The sequence below is a fragment of the Lagopus leucura genome, unplaced genomic scaffold (genome assembly GCF_019238085.1).
Source record: "Lagopus leucura isolate 7727_CA_CO unplaced genomic scaffold, USGS_WTPT01 Super-Scaffold_100004, whole genome shotgun sequence".
Classification (NCBI taxonomy): domain Eukaryota; kingdom Metazoa; phylum Chordata; class Aves; order Galliformes; family Phasianidae; genus Lagopus; species Lagopus leucura.
In genome coordinates, this window is record NW_024962264.1 from 59,487,396 (window position 1) to 59,500,558 (window position 13,163).

At 37.8% G+C, this 13,163-nt stretch overlaps 1 protein-coding gene across 3 annotated transcripts in view; it reads left to right on the forward strand.

Annotated features, from left to right (window-relative positions):
* The window catches only part of SORCS2 (sortilin related VPS10 domain containing receptor 2), a 522,402-nt gene that overhangs the window by 212,034 nt on the left and 297,205 nt on the right, over positions 1–13,163 (forward strand). The gene's annotated exons all lie outside the window — the stretch shown is intronic.

Here is a 13,163-nt window from a genome sequence, read left to right on the forward strand (position 1 = left end):
TTTCTTGCTTTGATTATGCTTTCCCTCCCCTAGCAGTGAATGAAGGCTGCCAGCCTGCTGAGGGAGAGGTCACTGAAGCTGTTGAAGGTGTTGCAGGACACGGGGATCTGGAGCTAGAACTGAATCTGTGATGGAACTGATGCTGGGAGCCTAGAAGTTTCCAGTGTACCTTCCATGCCCAGCTCACTTTTAAGAGATGCTGTCAGCGATACTCAGCTGTGGTGGTGCTCAGTGCTGTAAAATGTCAGAGATGTTGCCTGGAGTTGAGTTCTGATGGTGTTGCATTAGATTTGATCATGGGAATATGCATTCTCATAGAAACAGTTCTGATATTAAAAATAATCGTTTTTGCACCACCCTGTAACTGGAGGACACACGGACACTTCTCAGTAATAACACAGTTTTATTTGCTTTCAGATTTTTTTGCTGTCTGCATTTATGCTCTTTCCCTGCCTTAATCCACCCTATATATTTTTTTTCTAATGTGGGACTAGATCAAGGCACAGTGGTTTTGCAAGAAATCTTACGCTTTTTTTTGGTATCTCAGTAACAAAGTGGATAAGGAAGTCAAATGACTTTTCCTGGCTTACAAACATTTACTGACTGGAAGAAACAGTGTGTCGGGTGTATCCAAACATTTACTGGAAGAATGATAACTGTGGCAGCTGCACAATATTTTATAACTGTTCAAAAGATAAAATCATTCTGGTTCTTCTTTGAACCTAAGGAAACAATTTAGTTAAGAAGAAAAGACATTTTTCTCGTGTATGTGAAGAAACCCACATGCACGTTGCAGCTATATTTTAATGCAATAATTTCGACAAGCTTAAGAGCTGAGATTGTTCTTGTATGACAGCTTTCCCTGAGGACACACACGGAGCAGAGCCACGTGGCCCAGACAAGGTGTAGCAGGTTCTTTGAGATCCTTATGCCTCACAGTGATGTTATCCATTTTTTCCCGTTTCTACCCACGTGTGCTCTTCTAATGTAAAGTTGGTCTGTTTTTTTTTTAAGATTTTCTGTGTGTAAGATTAGTCAGATTGATTTTTCAGGTGTGAATACATAGCCATGGCCTAGCTCCTTTCTTTGAAACCTCCTCAGTGTTCGAATCACTGGGATATCTTTGGAGTTTGCCATGTGCTATGCATATCTTGGTGGCTTGGTTAAACTAGTGGAAGATACACATGGCTGATAAAATATTGTCAGCACTCCACAGGGACTATGACTAAGGCCTGTGGAGGTCCAGCTGTGATGAAGACCATTAATAACAGATGATGTATAATATGCTAGAGCAAATGTGATAAAGAGTATCTTCCTGTAATTCAGAGCTTTAGCTTCCTGTTAACCAACAAATGAAGGCATTCCTACTCTGTTTTTACTTGTCTTTGCTGGTGATGATGGTTTTTTAGTCTTAGAAAAAAAGACACATGTTTTCTCTTGGTTGTTTCTTTTGAAAGCTTCTTTTGTATGCGATGAATAATGATTTGTTTGGAATTTTCATTGAGCATTTTTGAAACTATTTTAAAAAATATTAAAGGCTCTAAATAGACTGCACAATCAGGCTGCTAAGTTAAGAGAGAGATCACAGAATTGTGCTTAGCCCTATGAGGACTGATCAGAGGAGAGCAAACTGTACTATTTTTTCATGTTTTCTTTTTGTTTGTTGTGTGTGTGTGTGTTCTGGGAGGTAGAACATAATCTTCAGGTTTGAATTTAAGTCATGGATTTGGCTTTGCTGTAAAGCTGGTACCCTCACAGACTATCACAGGTCAGTCATGGTTCCAAGAAAGTGATTTTCGGGGCAGTGTGCACAGCTCTAATCAGTGCTTACTGTGGGGCAGTCCTATCTTTCTGGGCACTGTTGTTTCTCTGTTTATAATTGTTGTTGTTTGAGTACAGTTATGGTATCCATTAGAGCTGCTCAAAGCATGTTACCTTTGCTTCATGGTGTGCTTTTAACTTGCTGAAAACGGATATAAAAATCACATAAGCACCAGATTTACTATGAACAGATAATACATAAAGTAGATAGAAGGTATTACTTTTGAAGCAACCTGCATAGATAGCCACACAGAAGGGAGAGATGTTGTTTCTGACCTTGGTAGGCAGTGCTGGAAGCCCTAAAATCCCATGGCATCTTAGCAAAAAAATTTTTTTTTTTTTAAATGAAAACAGGAGTCATTCTTACTTTTCAGGAAGGAAGAAATTCCAATGACCTGTGGAGGATAAGAGAGATGGGCAGGCAGAGTTTTTGGAGTTTACTTTGTAGTCTTTCTGGCCCTGAAAGTCAAACCCGTGATCTTATTGTCCAGTCCACCAAAGCTTGTTAGCTGCAAACGTGCTTGGGGGGGAGGAGAAGAAAATATCTATATTCTAGAAGAATGGCATAATTTTCTTTTTAAGACTTCAAGCAATGCAGAGTCCCCTGGTAAAACATTTCAATTTGACTTTCCCAGCTGTGAAAGTAATCAAAAGCTTCTTTCAAGGTTTAACTTACTAATGAGATCCAGTGACTGGAAGTTAGTTATAGCATTGTCTGCATGATTAATTATTTCCATTCTGGTATCAAATAGCTTTAGTGTGTGAAAATACCTGTGCATGGTGATGAACTAAGTCCTTAACTTTTGTTTTGATGATGTAAGTATGTTGAGTTTCTGAAGGCTTTCATTATAAATCACAATTTCTAGGCTTGAGTGGCTCTTTTGGCCCTTCATTGAATGATTTCCAGTATTTCCACGTTTCTTAAATTGTGGACACTATACTGGTATTCTGACAGATGTCTCACTAGTGATTCAAAAAAAAAGTGAAATTTCCATTTGCCTGATTGTAACCTGATTTTTTTCCCCCCTGAAGACAGGCATGAATACTTTTCACATATAAATTCTTCTAGGTGCTTATCCTGTGGTTCTCTTTCTTCTCCTTGCTTCAGCTTCTCTTTTTTGTCTCAATTCCATTGAAGCACACTGAGTTCACAAGTGGGTGGGCATGAGAGCAGTGACCAAATGATAGCTTTCAGACATCCAGCTCTAGGAGTATCTTTCTTTTTATCCATACTTTATGTAGGAAACATAAGCTCTTCTTTTAAAACTTTGGCAAGATTCTAAATTCCTTATGTCAAATTCTCTGTTCTTAATTCCCTTTGTGTTACTGTTTGGTTCTATTTGGTTCAAGAGTGGTTAGGCATTGGAATAGGCTCCCCAGGGAGGTGGTTGAGTCCCCATCCCCGGAGGTGTTTAAGAGCTGTTTGGTTGTGGTGCTCGGAGATATTTAGCAGAGGGTTGTTAGAGTTAGGGTACTATGGTTAGGCTGTGGTTGGACTTGATGATCCTCGAGGTCCCTTCCAACCTGAGTAATTCTATGATTCACAGAACACACTTAACCTTAGTGGTGTTTAAGGCCAAGTTGAATGGGGCCCTGGACAGCCTCATCAGGGTAGCAGCTCTGCACATGGCAGGGCTGTTAGAACTAGATAGTTCATAAGGACCCTTCCAACTCAAGCCATTCTGTGGTTCAAGGATTTGATGAAATTTGTTAGATTTTTCTTGTAGCCAGCAACTCAGAATGCTTTTCAGATGCTACATTTTATTCACTAACCTTTGAGTCGCTCTCTCACTTAATCTTGTATTTTTGATAGAAATAACTTTAAATGAAAAATAAATCCCTCATGGCTCCACTAAATCCTGAGTTATTAGTATCAAGAATGTTTTGAGACCTGTGAGTATGCTACAGTTTAGTCCAACTGAAGTAGGCTCTGCTAATTTCAAATGATAATTTTTTCAATTGAGATGTCATGTAATACTAAGTCAAATGCCATGGAGAAATCAAGTATATTATTGCATACAATTGCTATTGTCAACCAGACCTGTTATCTCTTTACGAAAAGACAATAGGTTTGTTTTACAAGACCAACCTTTCATTGCATTAACTGACTGACATTAATTAGATTTTTAGCCTATAATTCTTTGTTGATGAAATTCCAAAGGACTCAATTGCTTTTCTGAATGCAGAATAACCATCCTAGAGGTCCGTGCCTTTCTCTTTTATCCCTATTTAAATATTGGATCTCCTTTGGCAATCCTTTATGTCTTTGGAATTTCCCCAGTTTTCAAAGGTTTGTTTAAAAATTGATATTAGCAATTCAGGGAAGCTCCTCAGCATGTTGTTTTAACACTCAGGGGTATATGTTATCCAGTCTGCTGATTTGAACATTGTTTAATTTTAGCAGATGTTACCTAATATCCTTCCTTATCGCATATGGCAAACTTCCTATTTCATCCACAACTTTGCATGAGATAAATGCAACCTCTTGCTGTACTCTGAATTTAGATCAGGAAAAGCTATCTGAGCATTTCTTTGTACTTTACATCATCCTCCACATCTATATTGCTCCTCTACTGCAGAACTCCTGCATCTTTTTTTCCCCACTGATATCATTATTCTCCTGCGTTTCTTTGTTCTTATATATCCATACACACTGTCTTTTTTCCTATGTGCTCTAATTTCTCTTATGGTTTTATTTACTAACTTCATGTCTAATTTTAAGAAGATATCTCAATGGCCTTTTTTGTGTGCATCTGGGTAATGATGACTTCTTGAGAATTTAGAAGGATACTTGCAAAGATGCACATTTTGTTAATTTATACAACTTAAATTTCTTTGTTGTTTTTAAGTCTTTACACCAACAGATACTGTAAATTCTGAATAAAAATCTATCCTCTACAATTTTCAAATTTCCAGCAGAAAGATAGAATTGTGGGGTTTTTTTTTTTGACATAGAAGTGTTTTGCACAAGATAAGCACAGTGAAGCTGTGATCAGAGTCATCATAGTCTGACACTGAGCATGGTTTTTAAGCAAAGTTCAAATGCTTCAAAATCTGACATGTTTCCCAAAGTATCTTCTATACATTTTAAGCTCTGAGCCCAGCGCTTTCTTCCTGTTACTAATATTCTTGCAGATCCCAGTACATCCTCTGCTGCTCTGAGTGTTGTGGTAGAGATGACTTTATTATAAATACAATTACAGTTGTTCTTTATTGTTTCTTTTGACCCTTTTGAATCATTTCCCCTGCTTGATTTCTTGGCTGCTGACAGATGGACTTTGTTTTCTTGCTGTCACTGAATGCGTGAAGACTGAATAACATTGTACTTCAGCTGCATGTTCAGTGCTAACGTCCCTAATAAAAAATTAATTGATCAGCTAATTGATAGGCTAAGAACTTTAGTCTAAAGTGCTTGTGGGCACCGAAGAGATGAGGGGGAAAAAAAAAAAAAAGGAAAACCTCTTTATTCTATTTAACTCCAGAAAAAAAAAAGGCAACAATTTTGGGAAACAATGCCTACCTCCATGGTATGGAAGCCTACAGATACAGTCAAAACAATTTTGTATGTTATTCCTTGTTTTACTAGAAAGGAGCTTCTGGTTTGTCAGAGGAGCTCACTTTGCTAGCATTTTTTGCTATACAAGTCTTTGTTCTTGTATTGTTTCTTACTGCAGCTTAATTAGCAGAACAAGTAAGATAGAAGAAATGAAAAAAATAGAATCCTTGTAACTTGAAAGTAAAGTGTGCTCACAACAGTGATCTTTTTGTATCCCCAAGCAGAGAACAACCTCCTTCACTCTTTTATTTCTTGTCTCAATATATGTATTTTCAATGAGGCAGAGTCAAAGTCAGCAGTAAAATTCCAGGCATGAGAAGGCAGTGTGAAATGGAAAGGAGCTGCAAGAACTGGGACACATGGTTCTGAAACTCATTGATTTTTATCTGCTGCTTCCTGTGCTGGAGTTCAGAAGAAGCATTCGACCTTGCATCCCACTACATCCTCAGGAGCGACGGAAGGGTCGTTATGACCTGCAAGTGTTTAGGAGTCTGAGTTGTACGTGCACATGTGGATAGCTAGGGAACTTCCTACAGCTTTTTGTGCATCACTGAATACACTGCAGTTGATTCTTTCAATAAAAGCTGATGCAGTAGCAAAGCGTTTATTAAAAACAAATGAAAACAAAGCAAACCCACAAAAGAAAAACCAGCACCTGATCTCATCTTTCTTAAGTATATGCTATTACTTGTTGGAAGTGTAAACCAACAAATCTTTCCTCTGATTTTAAAGCTTAATTTTAAGAATAGCCTTTAAGGGGTGTGAGCATTTACTTCACTGAGATGTTAACTTTTGAAAAAATCTAATGACAGCAAGCATGAATAGCAACTCTTTCATGTTTAGCTAATTATTTCATGCCTAAATTAGGCAGTGAGGTAATTAACTAAATAACCTTATTTTCCCAACTCAGATCGCTTCACCAGGTATCAAAATTTTTCTTTATTTCTTCTGCATCTGTCAAAATTTCTGCCTTCCTGATAGCTTTTCCAGACAGGTATTTACAATGTTCTTGTGCATTTTCAGCACAAAAGTTTCTCTATATTGCTGTTTAAATCTTCAGAGCCATCCAAGTGAGTCAAATGTAGAATAAAATTAAATATGGCAGTAAATGCTGACCTGATTATTTAATATTTAGTTCACTTTGGAATTTTTTTTCAGCGTGCTGCAGAACTTTCCCTGCATTGCAGTATATGATAGATATTTCCTTTGAATTTCAGTACTCCGTGCATTGGATGTGGAGGTTGTGTGCAGCAAGGTTATTCCCCACATGCACAGCTGTGCAGGGCAGCAAGGGAAGCCGTGACTCGGCCCTTGGCAGAGTCATTACCTCACTTCTGCATCTTTGTCAGATGTAATTTACAGATCTGATATAAAAGATGTACCTTAGAGGAAAGGGAGATATTCTTCTGAAAATCTTTGATTCCTCCTCTCCTGTATGAATAGCACAGGGCTACTGCTGTTACTGTTTACAGAATGGCAAAAAATTAATGCAATCTGGTTGCTTTCCTACGGAAATGACTTAAATGGACTCTCCTGGCTGCCTCAGATATGTCTTTCTCCTGGGAATCAAGGAAGATGAATCTGGTGCTGCTTTGACAAGCTTTAATTTAGAAAAGATGATACACTTTTTGAAATTAAATAATAATTACTAAAACTTTTTTTTTTTTTTCCTGAAAGGAACATACCTATTTTATATAGCTACACTGCAAATAGATAGTGAAATTATTTTTAATATGGGAAGAATATGATCTCTTCAAGGAGTTTATCTGCTCATGATTCTGTGTGCCATGAGCTGTATATTGTTGGTCAGCAAGTTGTTTCAAGTAAGTTACAAGTTTGGTTCAGGATGACTTAGCTTAAATTGCCACAGAGTGAACAGTTCCAGTTCAAGGATCTTACAAGCTCCTCAAGTCTTAATGTTCTGGCTCAAGACATTTATCTCTTCTGCTTGTGAAGGCCAGGGCAGCTTGTTCTGCAAGAAGAGCAGCTTGAGAATTCTGTTCTCTTTATTTCTTAACTTGTTTGCTTTTCCTTGTCTCTGGGTTTTTCTCACTTCACGGCACTCATGGTGTTGCTAACAAAGCAAGTAATGCACTCATTGCTTGTTTTAAATTAGGGTGAAAAAGAACATAAACATTGCAAAGCTGAAACTAAAACTTCAGTATCTAATCCTAATTTGTCTAGAGTTGCATTTACAATAAGATAATTTGTTGCTTTGCTCACTGTATGAAATGTGTTAGAAATTAATTTACTATTTGAAGCAACATTCAGGTTAACATTGGAGATGTGGTGTGATGTGACAAGAGTCAGCTGTCAGTGTGCATTGAAGAGCTGTGAGGCTGTACATCCCAAGGCTGTGGGTATGCTGTGCTGGGCTCCATAAGCACCATGGAGCTTCTGCTATCCCCACTCCTGGTTCAGTGGAGCCAGAAGCCAGGAGCGGTGCTGGGCAGGTTTCTCTTATTCCTTTTAAAATCTTCTGGTGTGAGGAGATGAAACCAAAGAAATGGATTGTGATTCAGTTCAACTATGTGTAGAGACCAAGCAAATAAAAGTAAATGTGATTTCCAGGTACCTATGGAAGCTGGGCAAGGGGAGCAAGGATGGCTGTCGAGCATGCTAATGCAAGGGCTACTCAGAAAGACCCTTAGTGAGAAACCTGTTCCTAAAACATTGTTTTCCTGATTTGTATGTTGGGCTCTTGCATATCTGGGACTTCCTGGAAAAATCTGGCTTTTCTATTTAAAGTTTCAGCCCTGTTGGAGTTTGCTACTTTGGTTCCTTTGGCTCATATTCCTGCTGAAATGATGGTGCAGGCACAAGCCCCTACCCCATGTTCAGAAACTGTGCAGCTCAGAGTGGATGCTCTGTGCAGCTCCAGCTACAATGCTAGTTGTAGAAACTGTTGTCCAAACACAGCACTGAAAACATCATGTTTCTATAGGAACTTTACCTAGATTTGTATTAATGAGAGATAGAAAATAGGATGTTTTATTTATTTATTTTTAAGCTATCTGTGCATGGAGGAAAACTGATTTCTTTTGTCCTTCACTGTAGCAGTTAGTATTTTAGGTTTTACATTACAGTTTTTTGGGACATCCACAACCTCTCAGGACAGCCTGTGCCAGCACCAACACCTCTGTGAAAAATTTCTCCTGACACGTAATCGAAGTCTCCCCCTCCTATGTTTAAAACCATTCCCCCATCTACTTGTGTAAAAAGTTGATTCCCCTCCAGTTTATAAGCTCCCTTTAAGTATTGCAAGGCTGCAGTCAGGTCTCCCTGCTGCCTTCTCTTCTCCAGGCTGAACAAGCCCAGATCCCTCAGCCTGTCTTCATTGGAGAGGTTCTCCAGCCTTCTGTTCATCTTCATGGCCCTCTTCTGGATCAGTTTGTCAACATTTGTTCATTTTCGTGCATAATATTGCAGTAATGAAATTCCAGAATTGCCACTGAGACCCTTTGGTTAAAAAGAGAAATAAAAGTGAAGTGAAAACGGGAGCACAAAAGTTGGCGGTTGCCCTTCAATGTCTTACAAGCAAGAGGTCTCTATCTGGAAAATTATTGCTTTCTGAGGCCTCCCTCCGATTCAGCTAATCTTTTAAAATGGATTCTGATACTTACTTTTGTTCAACTCTAGGAATAAAGTGTGTTTTAACGATGACTTGTAAATTGCTTCAGGTTTTTTCTTTTTTTTCCTGCCTCCTCCCCTTCACATAAAGTCTATTTGTAATGGGGAAAAAAGGGTCACTCTGTACACACCTAGTTTAAAAAAAATATAGCTGTGTGAAAATGAGTTCACTTTAAAAATAGAGGAGGTTTGCTCAGTTTTATACCAACAAGTTATGTGGAGGTCCTCTATCTGGCTAAGGGTCATCCATTAATTTTCTTGATGTTAGGTTTGTGAATTGGAAAGATACATGTCTTTTCACTAGATCTTTCATGTGCTGTCCCTAATAAAATGCAAATTGGAAATAGTTTAAGCACAAAAAGACAAACGTTGTCTGTACTGAGCACCATTTAAAAGAGTACATATTTGTGTGCAAACAGTGATCCTAAACTGCATTTCCCATTAATTTTGGTGGGTTTTTTTTTTAGGCTTTTGTGGTTTTGGAATACTCTAGGTGACAAAATAAGTCAATGTATAATTCATTTGAAGGAATCAGCATTATTCTTTTAGTAAGTGTCCTATTAATGGCAAGTAGATTATAAAAGGACTAAAAATACCACCTTGTTTATCTGTAGTCTGAGTGGTGCTGAGGGTTGCTATTTACTGGATTAAGTCTAACCAGACTGATATTGAATCAAGGCAAACACTGAATGGCAATCTTTGAGTTTTAATGTTTTGCCTTTCATAAAACTGAACACCACCCACAGTCCAGATGTTCCACTCATTTGACTCTTTTGGATGTAAAACTACTTGTTAACTTTTTAACTTTTCCTTTTAAACTTCTGTTTCTCATTGCACAGAAGTAGCAGCCTTTGGTAGCATCCACTAAAGCAGGCAGAATGGAGGCATGTGCCCCTTATTTCCAGTAGAACTGATACTGTCTGTGAGGGGGCCTTAGCATGTGAGAGCACAGATTCCTCTGGGTTGGGAACAGATGCTGTTGCATCTAAGAGTTGTGTGACTTGTTTTGTTTCAGTGGTACGTCTGGCTGTCAGCTCTGCTGTGCTATACCTTCTGTGGAGAGGCAGTGTGCTAATACAATCAGATAATCTAGCCAGATGTTAAGTTGAACAGGGGTCAGATGGCAGTCTTAAACAGTTGCTTTTAGATGGAGTTTTTGACCTGTTATTTACTGTCTTCTTTCCAGCACATAGCACTTAACATCATAGCATTTGCATCTCTCAGTGTTTAGGACTTTATATGCCACAATCTTTATGCAGATAATGATACCCATGGAGTTTCTGTGTTCCACCAATCACTATTGCATCTTAAAATAACCTTTTCCTACTAAAAAAAACATAATCAGGAAGAAACATGTTTCTCAGTTAGCTGTGTATCTGACATTACTTTCTGTGGAAGATAATACTGTGTACTTGCAGAGGTGATTACAGCCCTGTCAGATTTCTTATTAAAATTTTATCTTTTCAGAGATTTTTCCTGCTCATACTCTTCCACATAGTAGAGTTGTTATTCTTGTGACTCTGTCCCCCGATGTTCTTGATACATAAAAGGGATTCTATAGCAGAAATTGAGATGGGGGCCAATGCCAAAGGTATGTAAGATAATTGTAGTCTTTGCTTTGTGTCTCATTTTGTATGAAGTTTTTACCAAATGAATGGAATACAATTTTAATAATTTAAAGAAATGTAATCCTTCTAAAAACAGGAAAATTTTCAAGACAAGGATTTTTGAAGTCCAGTGTTCTCTCACTATCAGTGCCTGGCAGCAGATGCATAGGAAACCATGTGAAAATAGAAATAGGTTTTGCATTCAGAGAGATCCTGTCTCTAATGACAGGCAACGTTTTAGACTTGCTGAACTGAAGGCTGCATCAGGATTGCGACAACTATTTGTGAATCCTGTTCCACTGATGCAATACAAAAGAAGACCTACAAGAGTACCAGGAAGGTCAGAGTCTGTCTTGCGCACTTCCAGGATTACATCACAGTCATAGGAATCTGCCTCTTCTGCTATGAGCGCATTTTTAGAAAGCTCTCCACCTTTTTCTGTAACCTACTTTGCTATGAGCTCTCGTGTATGCATACAGATTTTCCTAACCTACCTGTATGAAACCTCATTTTGAAAATAATATTTTTTTCAGGAGCATTTATATTTTCAGTAAAGATGAAAGTATGTCTTGTTCAGCATTTGTTCAGTACTTTGCAGCTCTTGCAATGCTTTTAAGCAAAAAAAAAACCCTTTGGTTTTAAGCAACTGTTCAACCACTTTGTTAAAGCAGAGCTGGTATTATTTTCCTGTACAGGAGATGAGTTAAAAGATTTTTAATTCTTGAAGATACCTCACTACTAACTCCGTATAATATCATAGTATTTTATTCGTGAACTGGAAGGTGAGTAAAGCTTATATTACAATGAGATCATGAGAAACTGCTTGGGAACCATCTTAAATTTACCTAATAGTGAAAATGCAGTACACAGCTGAATAGCTCTGGCGGTTCAGAAGCATGCATCTGAAATAAGTTGAATACCAGTTCATTTTGCGTACCCAACCTGACATTTTGAAGTCAGTTTGCTGATTCCAGCTCTTGTAGAAGCTGTTGAAAGAGCCAGCCTGTACTTTTGCCTTGTAATGTCTCAGGAAAATGGTGATTTACTGAATTTCTTTCCAACTTGAAGTATGGTACAAGAGCCTGCATCTCATCATGATTTCTTCTGGTCTAAAGCATATGCTAAAATGGATGTGTATGTGCTGCAGAGAAAATTATTCCCGTTACCTGGCATAAGTGTCCACTTGCATGTGGGCAATACAGATCAAGTATTTCTAAAATTATCTACAGAAATAGTAGTCAGAAGAAGAAAATCCTTCATATTAGTGTAAGATTCAGGCAGAAATCAATTTCCACTGAACTGAGATGTGGGAAGAATTTCTTATTTTTATGAACTCTGCTACTTTCACCTCCTTCATCACTGGGTGCTTCTTTTTTATGATGAGGATGTTTTTAGAAGTTTGGGAAAATGCAGAACATTGGAACAGAATAAAAGATCACTCACTTCTCACTGTTTTTAGATGAGTAAATTAACTGAAAAAGACAACTGCACAAAACTGAGAAATGTTTTAGTTGTTGCCCTCCAGAGTGAAAAGGCTGGTGCATTAACTTAGGCTGTCCCCTACTATACTGCTCTTATTGATTCTTGGAGAGAGAAGCGTTGTACCTTAGCAACAATTTACTATATTAACTTGCCCCAATTGCTCAATGACACATCTTCTCTTGTTCACTCCTTTCTCTCATGTAACATACTTCTCATGTAACATATTTGTTCCGTCTCCCTCATACCATTGGTTCATCTGATCTCCTTACTAGAGTAGGTAATCAGTGCATGAATTTTTAATCCTTCATTAGATATGCAGATGATTTTGTGTTCACCAAGACAAAGTGCAGTAGTTCATATTAATTTTTTTAGTTCTTCTCTAGGTCAAGTTCATCAGGAAAAGACAATACTTACTGGAGACCTTATTTTAGAAGTTATTTTGTATCATCAAAATAGTGCTAATACTATTTTGCTAAGAATTGAAGAAAAGATCTATTTCATACTGGACAGCATTAGTGCTAAACTACATGTCCAGAGCTGAGCTAAAAACAGCAACGTGCCAGAAGTCACAGTTAAGTTTTTTGTCCATTTTGTTTTAGAAAGGATGCCAAATTCCTGAAGAAACCACTTCTTGGTTTCTTCTGTTGGTAATCCTGATTTCTCCTGTTGTGAGGAAACTTTCCAGCTAGGAAGAAAAGCAGTTTTCTTCGCAGTTTATCTTTTGCTTGATCTCTTTCCTCAATCCTGTGAGGAATATGGCAGCTTTATAAGGAGAGGCTGATTCTGTTATTGACCTGATGACTAATCAGTGCTGCTTCAAATAGCGGTCAAGAGGAAAAGCCTAATATCCTAGAAGCTAGCCATTGAGATGGCAGTGGGTGTTGTGGTCATCTGTGCTAAAATTTGAAACTAGGACTGAACGTAAACTATCTCTTACTGTATTAAATCTCAATTCGGAGATTTGTTAGCAATCCAAATAGATTTTTATTGCATTTTTTACATCAGAAAATCAAAATTATATAAGGTTGATGAAAGCATTATTTCTCTCAAATGTATTATTGTTACCT